This window comes from Manacus candei, unplaced genomic scaffold (genome assembly GCF_025592945.1).
Source record: "Manacus candei isolate 608988 ecotype Guabito, Panama unplaced genomic scaffold, ASM2559294v1 h1tg000014l, whole genome shotgun sequence".
Taxonomy (NCBI): domain Eukaryota; kingdom Metazoa; phylum Chordata; class Aves; order Passeriformes; family Pipridae; genus Manacus; species Manacus candei.
Genome location: NW_026138062.1, coordinates 78,819,774 through 78,839,223, shown reverse-complemented (window position 1 = coordinate 78,839,223; position 19,450 = coordinate 78,819,774).

Below are 19,450 nucleotides of genomic sequence, written 5' to 3'. Positions count from 1 at the left end.
CTTACCAAGGTATCTGTAGGTTTTGCTTTCCTTCTGAATTAACCCAGCTCACTGACTTCAGTGGATTTATTTTTTTTTTTATCAGTTCTCTTCTCGCACAGTTTATGGCACAGATTGCTCTGGTGACAGGTTGCAGGGTTTAAAAGATCTCTGCTTTTCACAGTTGTGGCTAATGCTGTTGGGCTATATGAAACCCTCCATTTCTGGCAGTGGGAGTATTGTATCTTAACAGTGCCTGCTGCCTCCAAGTGGGAAGCCTTGGTTTAAGTCCAGTAAAACCAAAGGAAAGAGTGGTGTTAACTTTCTGGAGACTCAGGTCAGAACCTGTGAGAGTAGTGAATCTGTTTGCCTGCAGAGTGCTCAGAAAGGCCTGTCGTAGAGGCTGGTTGCAGTTTTTAATTTATTTCCATTCAGAGCTTTAACAAATCAAGTCTGAAAGGCAGAAACTACTTCCCGGTTCAAAGTACTAAAATGATGAGCTTCAGTCACATAAGCTATCACTAGATCAGAATCCCTCAGGGAAATATTTACATTTTACCAGTTTACTCAGAAGAATGACTCTGGGGATCTGGAGATATCCTCTGCATATATATTTTAATTTTTTTTTTTTTTTAACTGCAGGAAACACTGATGCCAGAGCTGAAGCTAGTGATTTAATCATAGGATTGCTAGAGGCTGCAGTATCCTATCTGCTCAGAAATCAATATCTATACTCTCAGTTATATTAGAGAAATGTTTACTTCTTTACCTGACCGAGATATTAATTTCTATATGCCATGTTGTCCGATTTTTTTTGTTTTTAAAGTTAATGATTTGTGGGGAGAGAGTAGCCTAATTTATTTTGAAATCCTTTAATGCTGCACAATTTTCCCGTTATCGACTGGCTATTTTGTCTGTGTATATAGCACCATTCACATGCATCAAGGTGCTCTGCAAAGAATTTGAATTGCTCTGTGTGTAGGAAGCGATGCTCTTTGCTAAAACACAGCCATCAGCAGGGCAGCGTGTAGTAGCAACCTTTGCGTTGCTGGTGCTGCTGATTTCAGCTCAGGAGGTGAATAGGAGAATTCAGCTGGTGCATCGGGGGAATTTAAGTAGGTGAAATGCAATTACCCGCGTTGGAATATGATCAGGACACGGGTGCTAAACCCCAGCCTGCCGGAAAGTGCCGGGGGATTTTTAATGACCGTGAGTCAGATAACGCTTTATTTCTCATCCCGAGGACAAAACCTCTATTAGCAGAGTGTCTCCTGCCACTCACGGCAATGTTAGTTTAATAGAGACCCGTAGGGGCGAGTGTCACCTCCTGTGGCAAGTGGCCGTGGCTGCATCTGCTCCCGGCTCGGAGGAGGGTGACAGGGAGGCGAGAGGGAGGTGCGGAGGTTTGCCGGCTGTCACGGGCAGCCTGTGGCAGGACACGGGCTGAGCGGGATGGCAGGGGCTGCTGCGGTGCCACTTTCTTCATGGCTGAACACATTTCCTGCCGGGAGTGCGCTCCAGCATCCAGCTGTCCCCGGAGCGCTCCCGTCCGCAGGCTGACCTGCCTCCGCTTCGTTTGCCTAATGAGAACTGATGAGATCGCAGCTCAAGGTGGTTGGTTACAAAAAGCACATTAAACATGTCAGGGCAGGTGATTCTCCCACTGTAAAGATTGGTAGTGTAGGATTAGCTGGTATTGCACTGGAAATCTATTAACATTTGCAGCAGTTTGAATTAGGAGTCTTGATAGAATTAAAATTACTTTCCTTCTCCTCTCTGAGCGTCGTTGCTATCTTTGTGTACCTTGTAATGAGGAGACTTATAAACCAAGGAAGATGTTTTCCAAAGTCCTATGTGGAGCCATATTTCTCTGTCAGATTTACAAGCCTGTATGGATAAAGGAGAAGAAGAAAACGGACAGAGGAAAGAGAAGCACAAAAGTGGGTAAGTGGGGAGGCACAAAGGTCATGGCCCTGGGAACAGGCGTGCATTGGCAATGTTCAGAATTACACAGGACACAGGTAACAGTATCTTGTTTCTTATGCACTCTGTGTGGGGCAATGCAGGTGGAATAACAAGGGAAGGCATCGCCTCAGTCAGGGAGCAGGATGCACGTCATTTTTTTCTGAGTGGAATTTTGTTTCCTTCTGGTTTCAAGCTGACAGGCAGGAATGAACAATGTGTGCTTGTGCCAGAGGTTGAGGATATGCAACTATTTCTTCATAGCTGCATCTAAAAAGTTAGGAACCTGCAATCTGCTTCACTGCTCTGATAAGTGCCCCCTAGACAGCCTTATAATAGCAGAGTAAAGAATAACTACTGCTAATTTTAGCTTAGGGTGAGTGGAGTGGTCCCAGAATTAGTGCAGCATAAGAGGAGGTGAAGGCAAAAAACCAGGAGATGGACAAGTGAAGCCATCTGAATGGTGAGTTTAGGGCAGAAACCCGGGGCAGAGTTTTGAAGTACACATTGGCCTACTGAGCAGAAACAGAAAGGCAAAATGGAAGGGAGAAAATAGTGCCTAACATCATCTGGGGAAAAAGTGAATGGTCTCACAAGAATATAACCCCTGGGCCTTTCAGCACAATGAGATGGGTGATGCAAAGGATGTGGTGATCTGTAGATGAAGCGTGAACAGGGAGAAAATCAGAAGGACCTGAGCACTGGTGTCAGGATTTTGATCTAGAAATAGTGAAATGAAATGCAGATTACAGCAAAACACTGCTTGCTGCATGGAAGTAGATGTGTCATTGCATATTTTTCCCCAGATCAGAGTTTGCTTTAAATTAATGGGGTCAAAAGAGAGGCGACCATCACACGTGAACTGTGAAAGAGGGGCAGCATTGAGTCATTATGCATTATTTATAAAAATAACCTTTGTTTCTCATACTATATTTCTAATCTCCTATAGAAACTCAAACACTATAGGTTTAATTTTCATCAGTCCTACCGGTTTGGGTTTTTTTAGCTTCAGAATATTTTAGCTCAAAATAGAACGCGTTTCCTTTCAGAACTTGACCTCTGTGTCTCAAATAACTCATCTTCAGGCTTAGTTTACATCTTGATCCTTACACTAGCACAGCACCTGTACACTCAAGTGAGTCCCTCTTTTGAACAATATCTGTATGTCTTCTGCTGGTAGAACATTCCAAAAAATTCCAAATTATTTTTGTCTTACACGTCTTGGTCTTCATCTATGGGCATTAAAATATCACTTAACATTATGTACTCACCGTAGTCCTTCACCTGGTACAGCCATCCCCAAGGCATGCCAGCAAAATAATCATTCTTTTTCTCAATATAAAAACTCATCGGCAGATCCACTTCCATTAGGACTCTTTGTGGCCTCTGATCAGCTTTTGGACCTTATCTCTGGTGGATAACATGACATTTCATGTGATTTTCAGCTCTTTCTCCAGCAATGTCCAGGCTGCCTGTAGTTTCTATTTCTTTGTCTCCTTCAGGTAACAGTTTCTGCTTCACAGGTTCTATCAGCTGCTCATTTGGTGGGGTACACCATATATATATATATATATATATCTCACATCTGAATCCAGTTATTTTGGTTCACATATGCAAAAAACATTAACCCCATTATCTAAGTAACAGTTCATCTGCTGATAATGTCTGCAGTTTTAAAGCTCTTGTAGCTCATTGCTTAGGGTTATATTTTCTTTAGCTGGTTAAGAAGAAAAGCACCTCCAAAATCACAATAGGGGATTAACATTTACTGAATATAGCACAGCTATGACAGAGGAGAATTTTTAAATTTTGGAAGCTCAAATGTATCCTAACTATGAGGGCAAGAAATCGAATTACCATTGTCAATAACCTATCCAAAATGCTGAGGGAACTAATATTTACTAATTACTAACAGTTTGGGTTTCCAAATATCATTGGTTCTGATTTTTTTTCATGCATCAGTAACTTGATTACTAAAAATATAGATGGCAATCCAGTCCTGAAAACACTTCATTTAATTAAAAGCAATAATTCCATTACATTACATGAAATTATAAAATTTATGTTGATCTTTTAATATACTTTTAAATCTATATATGGAATAAAAAGATTTGATGTTAATTTATGCAATTCACCATTAGAAATAAAAAATACCTCATGTAGTGCAGAAAGGTCAGGTTGTCAAATATTCTGTAACGTATTTTATGGTGCCCTCTAAATAAAAATAATTAAAAGGAGTTCATGAAATGGGAGCAATTCAGAGAGAAATATTTCCTAAACTCCATGATGCTAAGTCTACTGTTAACTCCAACAGTACAGATCTTTTGAGAAAAAATGGGAAAGAATTATGTTTAAGTTTATAACAAAATCCAGAGCAGAAATGAAATGTCAGACATGCATCACATTTTAAGTAACAAGTGAACAAGTCAATATTTGCCCTACACAATCAAAATGGAGTTAACCACCTTCTATGCACAGGTCTGGGAAAATGAATATCTCAAAATTTGCATCGAAGGAAACATTCCCCCTTCATTTTAATCATGAATGAGCTTGAAAACTAGCTGTGCTTATCTAAAGAGATGTTACTTTCAATGTATCTTTTTTAGTATAAAAATGGTTTTTGGACCTTTTTTGAAAAAAAAAGAACGAGTTCAGTTTTTTGAATATTGTAAGTAAAAATACCTTAATAATATTGGATAAACAAAAATAAGTAGCATAATGAGACACCTCTATTTCCACTAGAGGTTATAAATATACGGCATGTTTCCAAGCATGGATGAATGGAACAAATTATTTAGCAACTAGATCAATATCACTTGCTGTATCTAAAACCAGAAACATGTGAAAGGAGTGTAATATTTTCAGGCAATATTTTTTTTCTTTCTCCTAAGCTAACCTACAGTGCCCACTGCATTCCTATAATACTGCTGCACACCAAAAAGATCCTCTACCTGAACATCTGGCAAGCAATCTGCAAACCATTTTCTGTTCATGTATTATTTTCGTGCCTGCAAAAGAGAGATCCCCCAGAACATGACATGGCATGTAGACTCTGCCTTGTGCAGTTAAACCCACATAGACTGGAATGTCCACCAGTGTCCTGGTGAACTCACTTGAGCAATTCTGCTAAAAAACAGGCTGCAGAAAAATCAATGTGCAGGTGATGCTTTGGGGTGTGTGTCATCAGTGCTCTATCACCTTTTTTCTCTCTCTTTTTCACTGTTTTGTAACAGAATGACTGAGTTAGCCCAAAGCTTTTTACAGCTGCTCTCAGTTTCCTCCAATGACTAAATCGCTTTCTCATCTTTTGGTAACCCTCTGACCTTTACATCCCTTGATCAGTCGAAATCATTCTACTGGCCAGTCTTCATGTAGGATGGATTGTCAGAAGGTGAGAGGCCCTTATTTGCACTAATGAGGCTGACAAAGACCCAGCAACACAGAGGTAGCAGAAAAGGAATTTGCTTGTTTCCATCCATTGTACCATGAAAGTTGATGTCTGTTCTTGTAGGATATTCAGACCTTCTCAGTGCAGCTCTTTGGTTAGATATCACGTTATACTTGAGAAATATGTGGCTCAAATTTTAACTTTTGTTGCAGTCTGTAATTCTGGCCACAGGGAAATTTCATTTGCTAGTTCCCTCCTGGACAGCACAGAGACATCTTCACTTTCTTGTCCTGGGAATCCAATACTGTCCAACTGCATTTCACACTGAGTGATTCCATCTCCCCCAACAATTAGACAGGCTAAGACTTTGTGTTATAAACGTTTAGCCCAACCTCTTCACAGAGGAGGTTTGAGCTGAAGAAACAAAAATTATTTTCCCCTCCCCCTGAAATCTGGAAGAAGGAGACAGAAATCCAGATTGCTTAGGAACTACCTTGTATCTAAAGGTCAGGAAGGAGTGTGAAAATAATGACCAGAATTGACAAAACCATAATATATAAGAAAATGCTTTGTTTTCCTTGTAGACTGTAACTGTATACATGTAGCATGTATGACCTAAGTGCATATATATGTAGATACATGCTACATTTAAAGTAATTTACATATATGCAGATAAGCTGTATGATATATATATATATAGTTATGAGTAGATCAAGAAATAAAGGATGTATGTTTTAGAATTAATATTTTATTTCTTCTGGTGCTTACCACTCTTTCTGCCAAACTGGCACTTAAAATGTGTTACACAATATCTAAGCACAGACAAAGGGTCAATTCCTTTCCTGGCAATTACATATTCGAGATAGAGCTATACCTTCTAATTTTTGCCTAGAGCTAGGGAAGTCCTCTTATGTGTTCATGTCAATGGCAAAACTCCCACTTCAGTGGGATCAGATTTTGATCCTGCTGCCCAGAGTAGGACACATGAAAATAAATGAACTGTCTGAACAGTAAGCAACATGCAGACCTTTGTGGATTTTTTCATATACAATCCTTTGGCTTAAAATAGGCAATTCTCCACTGCAAGGAACATTAGGTCTGTAGATTGGAGAACTGGACAAATGGGTGATGTGGTCATTCTTGACTGTCATCCTCTTGAAGAATTATGTGGGGTTTTTTTCTCTATCAGCCTTTCTATAATCTTATTTTCTACTTCTATGCATTCAACTTGAAATTTTCTATCCAGTTGGAGCTTTCCATCCTGGCTGGAGCTGAATGAGCATGAAATGATGACACCAAAATGTTATGTGGTATGTACCACATGCCTGGTGAGACTAAGACAGGAGCTGTAGCACTTCATTCACTCCTCTCTCCTCATGCAATACAAATGTAACCTTTTAGCATGTCATCTTCAGTCTCAGGGTTTTGGAAACAAGGAAAAGTGAAGATTTCAGCCTTTTTGACCATGAGGTTGGAGGAAATGTTCTTTTTCCTGGCTTTCGAAGCCATGGAAGTGAATAACCTCCATGCTTTGAAACATGAGATCCACCTTTGCTGGAAGAGAGAATTTGATGGCTTATACCTGATGTGCAGTCTGTTGACTTCATGGAAATTCAGGTTGACTTTGAAATGGCTGGAAAACTGTCTGCAAAATGGTTGCAATGAACAAAATTTGGCAAAATCAATGAGGCTTTGCAGCTCTCTTTCTGGACTTTGAAGCCATAGTTAGGTGCAGAGTTGAGGTGAAAAGAGGTATCTTTTTTTTTGTTGTTGTTATTTTTCTCACAATTCTAGTTCTGGGCTGTTGCTTTGATGTCCTGCTCTAGTTGGACATCTGTCAAAGAAGGAAATTGTCCTTCCTGTGCACTAAATACCTCCCTTAACTTTTCACAGCCCTGACAGCTCCAAAGAGAGGTGCTAACTGGTCTGAATGCTGAGAGGATAACAGTTGAAGTGCAGAGGACCAAGATTTTGGGAAGTTGACCAAAGAGAATGGCAAAAACTTGTGGGTGTGAGGGAGACTACAGACCTACAGGCAGGAAGTCTGATGCTACCAAAAGGAGAAAGAAATTGAGGGGACACCAACATCAGGTGAGGAGACAGAGGTATGGGGAATTGATTTTGACTTGTACCACAGGGGGTAAATGGATATGGCAAGATAGGATACTTGGGTTTAGGTGAACAAAATAACTGCTCAGGAGCCACTTGACATTTTATTTTGCCTTTTTCCTTTTCCTTGTTGCACAAATGATTGTGTTCTTGTTTGCCTCCTGTCACTCACCCTCCCTATTTCAGAGCTTAAAATGTGGAATTTTTTGCTCTGGAAATAAGCTAGTTTTTGAAGGGAAGGTTGTGCATAGAGAGGATTATGTATTCCAGTATTGTTTATGTGGATAGTTTGGAAGATGCATTGTGAAAAGGTTTGTGTTTGCAGGACTTGCATTCTGAAGTGATTGAAAGGTGCCAGGGAGAATGCACTTTTCTCTCTTCCTCCCTCACAGAGTCCTTGTGTGATGCTAATCAGAGCAGATTTATAGAGTGCAGAGCAAATAAAGCCTGAACAAAGGGACTTATCCTGAGGAGAAATAAAGAAAGTTGACTACTTGTTATGAAGAGTAAGGTACTCCAAAGTACTATTGTGCACCCTGAATGGCACTAGTATTGTAGGGAAAAGGAAAATCGTAGTGCTAAGGTCAGCCTGTAAGCACAGTCATAGCATGCCGATTTAAAGTTTCCATTTAAAGTTCCCAAGGCAGTTGCAAATGGTGTTTTCCTGTTTTGGTTTGGTTTGGGTTTTTTTTTGAAAGCTTGATTTTGAAACATTAATATTCTTTAAAAAAGGGGGATTTTTGTTTTCACTCGGTATAACTGTGTCTATGGTGACTTATAAGTACACCTTTCTGACCATAGCAGCTCACCTTATAGATCTTTGAAGAAAACTTGGCAAAGAGACCTAAGGTCAAAGCCTGGTATGAAGCTGTTATTCCCAGCCTCACAGTAAACACAAAATTACTGACCTGCCTGAATAAGAAAATTGCTATTTTACCAGTGGTTGATTTGCTGTCTGGATAGATCTCTTTAGCTTAAGAACTTTCTGTTTAAGTAATCTCGGGGCAATTTATTTTTGTTTCTACCGAAGCTTGAACAGTAAATGTATAGGGTAAAATATCTGTGCAGCGAAACTAAACATTTGAAAGCCATAGTGTACCAAAGGTGGTTATATTTCCTAAATTAGAAGAGGCCAGGGGTTACCTGGTAAGGCTGCAGACAGTAAAGGAGGGATACCAAAAAAAGATTAATTACATATGTTGAAATACTATTTCAGTGAAAATTGCACAATGAACTTGTTTACTGCAACAATTCAGTTTCATTCCCGGCCAGTGTGTAAATACAATAAAAATGTTTATATATTATTTGATTAAATATATTAGCAAAGGACATAATTGGTTTTTCTTCAATTTATAAGAAGATAAAGAAGGAACAAGTGAACTGGGACAGGCAATGTAGTGACAAAGGATATACGAAGACTCTGTGCCTTCTTTGGCTCAGTCTTTATTGTGGCAAGATTGGTTTCATGTCTCTGACATATCCTGTGTCCAGTGTGAGTCTCTGGGAATGCAGATGATGGTAGAGGAAGACCAGGGAAGGGACAGCTTAAGCAAACAGGAGAAGCATAAACCTGTGGGACTGGATATGTTCAAGGATGCTGAGGGAACAGTCTGAATTTATTGCAAGGCTGCTCTCTGTTATCTCTGAGAGGTTGTAGCCATTTGGTGATGTCCCAGATTACTAGAAAATGGCAAACCAACCTACATTCGTTAAAGCAAGGGGAAGGATTCTGAGAACTATAGACCACTCAGTCCAGCTTTGGTCCTGAATAAGGTTATGGAGCAAATTCTATTGAGTTGCTGTTTATAGGGACACCAAAAAAAATCCCCCAACATGGTGGTTGTACTGGATACTTTGCATTCACTATGGGAGAACTGTGTCTGACCAGCCTCTGGTTGCCTTCAGGGATGAGATGACTGGCTTGGTGGATGAGAGGAGAGCAGAGGATATTGTTTATTCTGATGGCAACAGAACCTTGGACACGGTCTCCCATAGTAGTATTTCTGCAGCCAAAGTGGTAAAAATAGACTGGACAGATGGAAAACTTGCTGTGCTGCCAAAAGATTATGATCAGTGGTGTGGAGTCCCACTGGCATGTGATTATTAGTGGCGTTCCTCAGCAGATGATACGGGGACAAATGCTGATTAATGTCTCTATTAATGAGTGGAGTGGTGGGAACGATGATAAATCCTCATCAAGATTGCAGATGACACCAATGCAGGGACCAATGAATAAGTTGGAGGGAAGGACTGTCATTCAGAGATACTCCAATAACCTCAAGAAACGGGTTGACAGAAATGTCATGGAGCTCAGTAGTGGCAGACTGAAGAACATAAGGCTAGGGGAAAGATCTAAATGTCACTTTCAACTTCTTAAAAAGGATTTATAGAGAAGATGGAGCTAGGCTTCTGTCAGAGTTTCACAGCAAAAGGGCAAGAGGCAATGAACAGAGGCTGCAGGAAGGAAAATTGTAATTAGATCTAAGATAAAAAATTCCTCACTGTGAGAATGGTTAAACACTGGACCTCGTTGCCCAGAGAGTTTTGGATTCTTCGTTTCCAGAAAAAGTTACATTTAAATTATCCCTGCATTGAGATGGGAGTTGAATACAGACAACTCACAAAATCTTTCCAGCCTGACATATTTAATAATACTGTGAAGACGAGATTGGTGATCACGGAATTCTAGGATCTGAGATTATAACGTTAGAAAAGGCCTGTTAGATGGTCACGTCTATCATTTACCAACTAAAAAAAAAAAAAAAAAAAGATATAATTGCTTGATACAGACATATGGGAGGTGTCATTTAGACTTTTCTGTTAGTGTGAATGTAGGCCAAGAAGTAGCACAGTTACTGTCCTCCAAAAAAACATTGTAGAGTGTCTTTTGACACTCTACACTTTCAATCTTTGAAAGACAAATTGTAGCAAAGCAGCAAACCACACTCATAGCTTAGCTTTATTTGCAACATAACTGAGGATGGAGCTCACCCTAATTTATGTCCTGCAGAAAAAATAGAATCTGGACCTTTGGAAGGACTTGGGTAGGAAGCATCAGTAACCCATTTACTGGCTGAAAACTGTGCAAGTTTACTAGTGACTCCTGTCATTGAAACTTCTCAAATCTTCTGTCCTGGAATATTAGCAAATGTTTTCAAATGTTTTCAAATACTTTCTTGTAAGGGTTACAGTTATCTCTAAAGATACATTGGAGCTATTCTTGTAGTATTGTTCTATGTAGTAGTTAACCAATGTGTAGTGATGCTGACTTTGATCAGATATAGACAGTTTCTTACATTTGACTTTCAGGCATAGTTATCTTCTGAATAGCTTAATGCTAACCTCCTGTATGCTATTCATGTCATTGATGCAGGTTTTCTTGTCATAGATGGGAGTAAGAAAATCAGAGTTTTAAACTCTGTTTCAGGCGTTAGTAAAACTATGGTCATCCTAAGGAAAGAGGAAAGACCTCAATAATTTCAAAGAACTTAGGATGTATTTATAATTATGGTGATAATTTTGCTTCACGCTGTGACATACTCTTTGTGATTTTGGTATGATTTCCCATGCCTTACTGTATGGGAGAGCACCTATGTTTGTTGTAGTCATCAAATTTCTTCCTCTTTTAACTCCTGTGATACCAGCTCTCCTGTGATACCAGTGTGTGTAATTAAAATGTACATGTATGGAGAATGTTCTGGCAGATAAGCACATCTTCAGGAGCCAAAATATGCTGGTATAGACTCACCTCCTGCTGTGCCAGGAGTGATTTGTGGTTTGGTACCTTGATTACTTTGCTATCACCCTTAATTTCTATATTCTCTATGGTCATGCAGACCAAGCATCACCTCCTGCTCTTACTCTGGTTGGCCAACTCCTTGACTCCCTAAAGGATGAAGCTGCCCTGCTGATTAATAGCAATGTACACTTGGCAGGGTGGTTTTATACAAGTTTGTGCATTGGCATTGTCCACTTGGGGTTAACACATGTAGCTTTTTCCAGGCTCTGAAGCAAAACCAGACAGGGAGCTAATAGATGATAATTTTGCAGTAATGGCTATTTATGGTGATTTGTCCCTTAGCATCACTCTTTAGGGTGTACCACAAGACATGAACATCAATGTGCAGTTGCAAAATAAGTTAATTTAGAAGACATTATATTAATAAAAATTTCTTGTTTATGACAATACTACAGTATTATAGGTCAATACTGCATAAAATCATTGGCTGTACATACACTAACTTGCTCTATAAGATGAAGTTAGAGTTAAATATATTCCTTTTAATTTTTTTCCTTCAAGAAATAACAATCTATTTATTTGAGTAATTTTTGAGAAAATTCAGCACATGATGCAAATATCTGTATCCATTTTCTTTCTGGCATTACAGCTTTAAGCCTAAGGAATTCATAAAAGCCTTTTTTTTTTGAAGAACTGTTTCTGCCATGTCTTGCCTTGATTCTACTCACTTTGCAGAGATGAAAATCAATGTTCTAAACCTTTGGGATTTTGTTGGTTTTGGTTTTAAAGGGATGTTTTAACTGTGATAATCACAAAAATAACTAAAGAAGGAGGATTTATGTTGAAAGTTTCTCTTTAAAAGTCAAACATGACTGCAGGAATCTTAATTGATCATTCAGTCTGTACCCATTAAATGGACACTGAAAGGAGAATCCTAATTTTCTAACATTTTGTTAGGATTATTGAGATCTCTTCTTTCCAAGATGGATGCAGGACACTCCATGGCTCAGGAAACTGGTAATGTAACCCTGAGTGTATTACTACACAATTCACAGCCTCAAATTCGACGTGGTGATGACTGGAAGTCATTACATCTGACAACTGCTCCATAAATTTACGTCAAAGGGAATGATGATTCCAGTCTGGTTTGCTAAGGGCATCCGTCTGCCCAATAAAATCATCTCTGTTATTGGTTCAGATTTTAAAGACTAAACAGGCACAGAAAACAACCGTTCAGGGAAAGGCTCGAGAGGGTCGCGGGGCTGAGCAAATAAACGCTCGCATTGTTCACATCTCCCAGGAGCTTTGGTTCACAGACCTCAGCCACTCTTGATAAACAAACCAAAGGCAGTTTGCTGGGCTGTTTTCCTTGAGAGAGTCCATGATATTTCCCCACAAATATAAAGATGTTGCGTTCAATCACTGACGCCGCGTGTGAGGTTGGAATTGGGGATCCGTCTCTCCCAAAGGCAATAATTTTCTGATACAGAACTTAAACATTTTTCTGAATCTCACGAAAAAGGTTTTCAATCCCTAATTCCCACTGTTGCAATTTGATGTTTATAGGATTACATATTTGGTGTGAGACAATCATTAGTTCCCTGTTTCAGTGGAAAACAAGACACCTGACAAGCTGTCGAAGCCATATCTTTTAGTACACATCCTATGTCTTTTGCTCTCTAAATAAGCAGCATAATAGTGATGAATGTATGGACATGGGCATATAAATGACTAGTCCAAGCCTCTTTCATGCAACCATGTTAAAAAGCAGGTATGAAATTCAGGAATTTAGGTCACCTTAACTCCATACCTGGATAATTATCTAGTTTTATTTCATTTCCCATTAATATAAACAAAAAAAAGAAGCTTTTGGGTTTTTTCTGTTAGTCACAGCATGTGCAAATTTGTCAGTATTTCAGAAACTTATTTTTTGCAAATGACATGAAGTTTTTTACTTGTAAACTCAGGCTTAGTTTTTTTTTTCCTTTACACTGCATTTCCAAGTGAGATTAAACCTGTTATAGCATAAACTGATTGTATCCAAAAGTAATTTCATGTATCAACTATAGGCCAGTGACTATTCAGCATTTCTTTGAACAGGCCTGACAGGTGTGCAGGTGGTGGTTGCCCTACTAAGTTGCATCTTCTTAAGTTAGTTTACCTGCTGATGTAAACTGATGCCACTCTTTGCAATTCAAGGGTATGTCTGAATTTAGCTACAGATGAGTTATATCAGAATAGCACGTTCCGAATATGCATTCTAGGCATATTCAGACCATGTAATCAAAAGCTGAGGCAAGACCTAAATATGAAAGCTGCAGCCTAGCATCTTCTTAAGTGAGGAAGAAAGTGCTAATGTAGAATTCAAAAATATTTATTGTGGGTTTGAGATACCTAAGTGTAAGTGTAGTAAAACTCAAATGTTAGATTTGATTTTCCTTGCCCCTCTCCCCTTATGTGCCTGTTTTCCTGTTGCCATGCAGACAAGCATCCTCAGTTTTATTAGGATGCCTGTTTATAGGGCCATTCTTTCAACCCGATCAAGGAATTGATTTGGGCCAACAAAAAAAGCAGTCAGGGAAGGCTTTTTCATTTTTAAGAGAGAATTCTAATCAGAAATGTAGCACAGACTAGCAAATGACAGTGCCAGCACAGTAGAAAGCAAAGTGCACCATAAGACAGGGGAAGGAATAGTTTAAGCTGCTGTTGCCACTGAACGATTTACATTTGAAACAACAACTTTAGAGGAGTTCCAATAAACACACAAGAGTGCTTTTTCCAACAAGATGCTAACAGCTGCCCACCAGAGTCCAACAAGTGTAAAAGGAAAAACAAATAGGTTTACTTATCAGAGATTGAAATTAAGTGGGAAGACTGGGTTGTTAGCAGCCCGATGCCTTTACTTAGAAACCAGCTATACAGTATTTTAGAGATGCTGTTTCTAAAGCTTCAGCCTGTGAGTCAAGAAATTTGACTCATAATCTGTCACGAAATAAAAAGCAAAGGATATGAGAAAGTGGCAGGCCAGAGGGAGCAGATTTGCTGGCTGTTACCTTGATACCTTTTTTGGCAGGCAATATAGGTTAAAGGATAAAGGATTTTGAGCAGCCAAGAGGGTGTATGAGTGAACCAGGGTCAATATCACAGGAGGAAATAAAAGACGTGCTCTGCCCCAGAGTCTAACACATAAAATTGAATAAACTGTCAGCTTTATGTAACTATTTACCCTGGGGTGGAAATTAGTAGTTATCTTAGCAACACCAGTATCTGAGACATAGCCATGCTGACTCTGATTTACAGGGATGCATTCACTTTGACAATGTGTTAAGTAATCTTCCTGAATGTTTGACTGTGTTTTTATGACGAATGAGACGCAGTGCAACTGAGAAAAATGTTTTCTCCGGATTTCAGAACACTAGCTGCTAGTCAGACCCTTACCTGGCATAAATCTAAAAGACTTCATTTGCCAGTGAATTGATGTTGATTTATTGCAATGGAAGAACCAGCTCATCATTTTGAGCAGCGCCATGGTTTATTACCAGTCACTCTTTTTCACTTGTCAGCTAGGAGAGAGTTTGATTTTGTAATATCGTGGTCATGAAAATGGTTAACAACCCTCAGTGCTGCCAAATCTACTGGGGTAATTGAAATGTGCCTTTACCACTAAATTGGGGGTTGCCTTAGATTCCTTTCTGTCACAGAATGCTTGAAATATTAAGGACACAACAGAGAAGTCATTACTGAAAGCACAGCTTTTTATCAGGAAAGTTCTGAATTTGGGCCTTATGATACTGCATGGTTCATATTACATGCTAGTTGAGTTATTTAATCCAATAAAGTTGTCAGCAGTCTGAGCTTCCTTATACACATACCACACAACCATCTGCAAAAGATACATTACAGTAAATTAAACTTTATTTTAAATACTTCAAGCAAGAGTGAGTCTGTTGTCTTCTAAACTAAATTGTTATTAGCTCTCAATATATGGAAATTGCTCCTTATTTGGATGCTGAATTTACTAAATTTTTAGCTATTTCACCTCAGGTATTGTGGGTGAATTCTAATACCGAAGATATTCAGGTTACTTTAAAGTATAGGTACTTTGCATGCTCTAGAAAGGGTTATCCTTATTCTTCTCCATAGTAAACAAACCAGACTGAATTTATGGCATGCCTTTCTCAGTTATTTTGGGGATCTTCTTAGAACTCTACTAAAATCTCACCTTGGAGCACAGGCGCGGAATGATGGGACATGTTCACCTCCTACCACCTGCAGACATCCTGTCCTCAGAGGCAAAACCACGTTCCTAATGTCGTTTCACTTTTTTATGCCTCCCAGGTTCTACAGCTTGTTGGGTGGGAGGAAGCCAGGTATTGATTTTCATTTTGTTTCTCCAGTCATATATTCTTTTTCCGCCTGGAAGTCTTGTCCTGTCAGTTTTGAGAACTTGTTCTTTTGGCAAGGATTTCCAGGCACGTGTCAACCCCATTCTAAAAGGAGTGAATGTTTCAGCCATGAAGGAAGTGGGTTATGAGGTATATGCAGAAAACCATAACACCTACCATAAGTATAAAAATCTGAGGCATATGCAAGGAATGCGTGTTGTGGATGGAAAAAAAAGGTGCAGAGTAAACCTGTTACTAAAATGGGGTGTATATATATATATATATATATATATAGGGTGTATATAAACCTGTGTATAGGCTACAGAGATACAGGCTGCACTTATAGTGGTGTGCTGTGAGGTTTCCAAAAAGTGCTGGATTCAATGTGCATGCAATTCCTAAACAATATGTATGTGCTGCAGTTTTCCAGGAAAGCTCAGATTAGCATAATATGTGTATAAACATTATATATAACCAAGGAATAATTAATCCATTTAACTGCACCATTAACACCAGAGTTCACGTCCAAGTTGTTCCCTGCATAGACTCAACAGACTTACTTTGGTTGAAGTTTTCTGGAGCAAACTCTGGTGCACTGAAGGGCCACACTCTGGAAAGGTTTACCTTTCTTCTTCTCCATAATAAACAAACCAGAATGAATTTATGGCTTGCCTTTCTCAGTTATTTTGGTGATCCTCTTAGAACTCCACTGAAATCCCACTTCCTTCTTTATTACCAAGTGTATTTCCTTGTGGTTTACCATATTAACACACACTGTTGCTTTAACAACATCCTAAGAAGTCAATTCATACCTTTCTGTAGCAGAAAATTGGGGGGGTGGGTTATTACTCCTTACTATACTGTAACCTTCATGCTATCTGCAAACATCACTAGGCATCACCTAGACTGCTGATAAAATTATTGAATAATTTTGGATGATAGATTTATCCTTACTAGACTTTGCTAATAATGCATTTACACTCTATAACCAATTATGATTTTTAGAGATCTGCCAGTGATTCAGCTCTTATTCCACTTATTGTGCCTTTAATTTTTTGTTAAAAATCTTGCCAAGAAGAAGTTAGAAAGAGGTTAAATGTTTTTAAGAAATGTTGTTATATTCCATTCATGGTATTGCCATCTAAACTAGGCATGTTATCATGCCCAGAAAGAGATAACAGAACTGTATCTTTAAATAAGAACCACTTCTCATGACTAGCATTAAATTGTCTTATTTTGATGCCACAGAATCTTGAGGGAACTGACTTTTATTTTTTGTGTAAGGTTTGAATCAAGACAGTGTTAGTTTAGTACCCCCAGCAATCTGTTTGTCAGAAACCTTTTCTAATCTCCCAATTTTGATCTTTAAAAACTTTTTCAGTCTTTAAACTGAAATTCACATCTTTGGTTCAAGTCAAGGTCCCTTGTTTGCAGGATGAACTGTTCAAAACTCTTCGGAAATTCTTCAATTTCCTCAAAAACATCCACTCCAGTCAGGTTAAAACATAGTATTTTTAAAAGGGTACAGATACTGTTACTATATCATATTCTCTCATTATGTTAATGATTTTTTTTCCATCCTTGTATTAAACTTGGTGCTCTTGGCATAACATTTTATTACATGTGGAAACCTCCTCTTGGTTTGTACCAAATAGAATTGAAAATTGAGAGGTGTATACATATTTACCACTACTTCTGATTTTTCTGTCTATGGTTAATAAGGGCCTAATTTCTCACTGAATGTTTTTTTTTTTCTCTTCCTGATATACAAAAGTTTTTCTTTTGTTTCATGTTGGTTACAGGGTTTGTTTCTGATTTTTACCTAGGGCTGTAAACTTGGTTATTGTCTTCTAAAACTAAGGGTTTAAAAATTAAAATTTAAACTAAGGGTTTAAAAATTTAAAAATTAACTTTATGTTAATATAGCAAAAAAAAAGTGAAATATGTTTTCAAATTAATGCATTGATTTGTAGTCAATATAATTTTATCAAAACCAATGATTGATCAAATATCTGTATTTTCAGTGGGAATTAGAGTTTTAACTAATTAAAATTTTAATGGAATTAATCTGCTCAGTCTGGGATGGAGGTAGGTGTTAGTAATTTCCAGGGGTTTAGTATTTTTTTTTTTGTTGTTTATACCTGCCTGTTATTTTTCTTCATACACTTTTCAGTTTATTTTGAATATACTGTCATCTTTTGATATGAAATCTATGTTTGTTTAGCTTTTACTTATCCTTCATATTTCTATTCCTTGAGTATAGCTAAATGAGGTTCCTGGTCCTGTATGGAACTTCAGTGATTGGTGGTTTTTTTAATAGATGCTCAAAACAATACTAATGATATACAGCATAACTCTGGACAAATGGTTCTCTTTCCTATCAAGCTACACTGCAAATCAGCCACCGTGTGTTAAAGGTGTCAGGAGTTAAGGAAAGACTTCCTAAAAACACAATGAGCTTGAAAACAAATCTTGGGGAGGGGGGGAAAGGGTTCAGTTTGACAGATGAAACGTGGTTTTAATTGCTTTGAGAGCTGCAGAAGTGCCCAGAGAATGGATGATCCTGTGAATTCCAGAGCATCTTGCCCCGCAGTGTTGCAAGGGCACAGTACAGGTGCATGAAACAAGGAAGATCATGGGTAAAATAGAGACGTATGACAGCTCTAGAAAACAAAAAAACAAGTCAGAAATAGGTTTTTCTACTTGTAAACACATGGATAACAGTAACGGTTTGACATCTGAAAATAAAGATTAAAAAAAAGGTGCAAAGGAAGTAAAGCAAACATTTTTTGCATATATTTTTGGATCCTGTGGATTTATTCCATAGCAGTTCCCCTGGAATTGCTTCTTTCCTGATAGGAGGAACTAATCTTTATGTACAGGAGCAGTGCCTGAAGAAATCATTAGGGCAATGAATATTTCAGAATGAGCATGGGGAGCACTTCAGGGAGAAAGGCATATCAGCAGGAAACCTGTTCTGAAGAAGTTTATGGCATTTTAAATCATTTCCTGGCCTCTTTTTTGCATGTAAGAAGATCATTATATTGGCAACATGCATGCATCACAATTTTGAAAGCTGGATTTTTCCCTGCTACAAGGGGAGAGGGTTAACAATAGCTGTGCAAGAAATGTGTTATATTTCTTAATTTATTTGCTGCAATAGTGCTTGGATTCTGCTTTTATTGTTTGTTGGTACCTTTTTGATGGGAGTTATGAATGACCAAAGAATCAGCATAAAAAGTTAGTCCTTGTCAATCCATGGATACGTGGGGTGAGAATATGATACTGGATGCAATGAGAGGTGGAAGTTTGTATCTTGCTGCTGATCCCAAGCTTATCCCCTCTGTGGTGACATGTTTCTGGAAAGAACACTGGCTCCTGCTCTGCCTGAGTTCCCACAGAAGTGAAATGAGCTGCTGTCACCAGAACAAACATGTGCCTTGTCTCTGGGTAAGGTAGGGGCTCAGAATTCCTGCTGCTTATTCCTTTTGTCCTCAGGACCAAGCACAAGAGGACTACATAATTTTTTTTTTCCTCCTGGTTTTCCCAGTTAGTGAGGAAAACAAAAGAGGGGAAGAAATGAGGTAATCTCAGTTTTCTTGCTGGGGGCTCCCTGCTCCGTGCCACCATGAGTAACAGGCTTTGTTTCAGTTCAGTCACCCCAGGGTTCTGTGCCTGCTCTGGGGGACAAGGACTCATGGACAGACCCTCAAGTCTCACTGCCCAACGGTGACAATGAACACCTGTTTGGTGTTTTGTGTTGAATTCACAAAACTGTGCCATGCCTGGTTGGGATGGAGTTGATTTTCTCCATAACAGCCTGTGGTGTTTTACTCACAAAACTGTCTTTATCTCAACCTATGAGTATTCAGCATTTATTCTTGGACT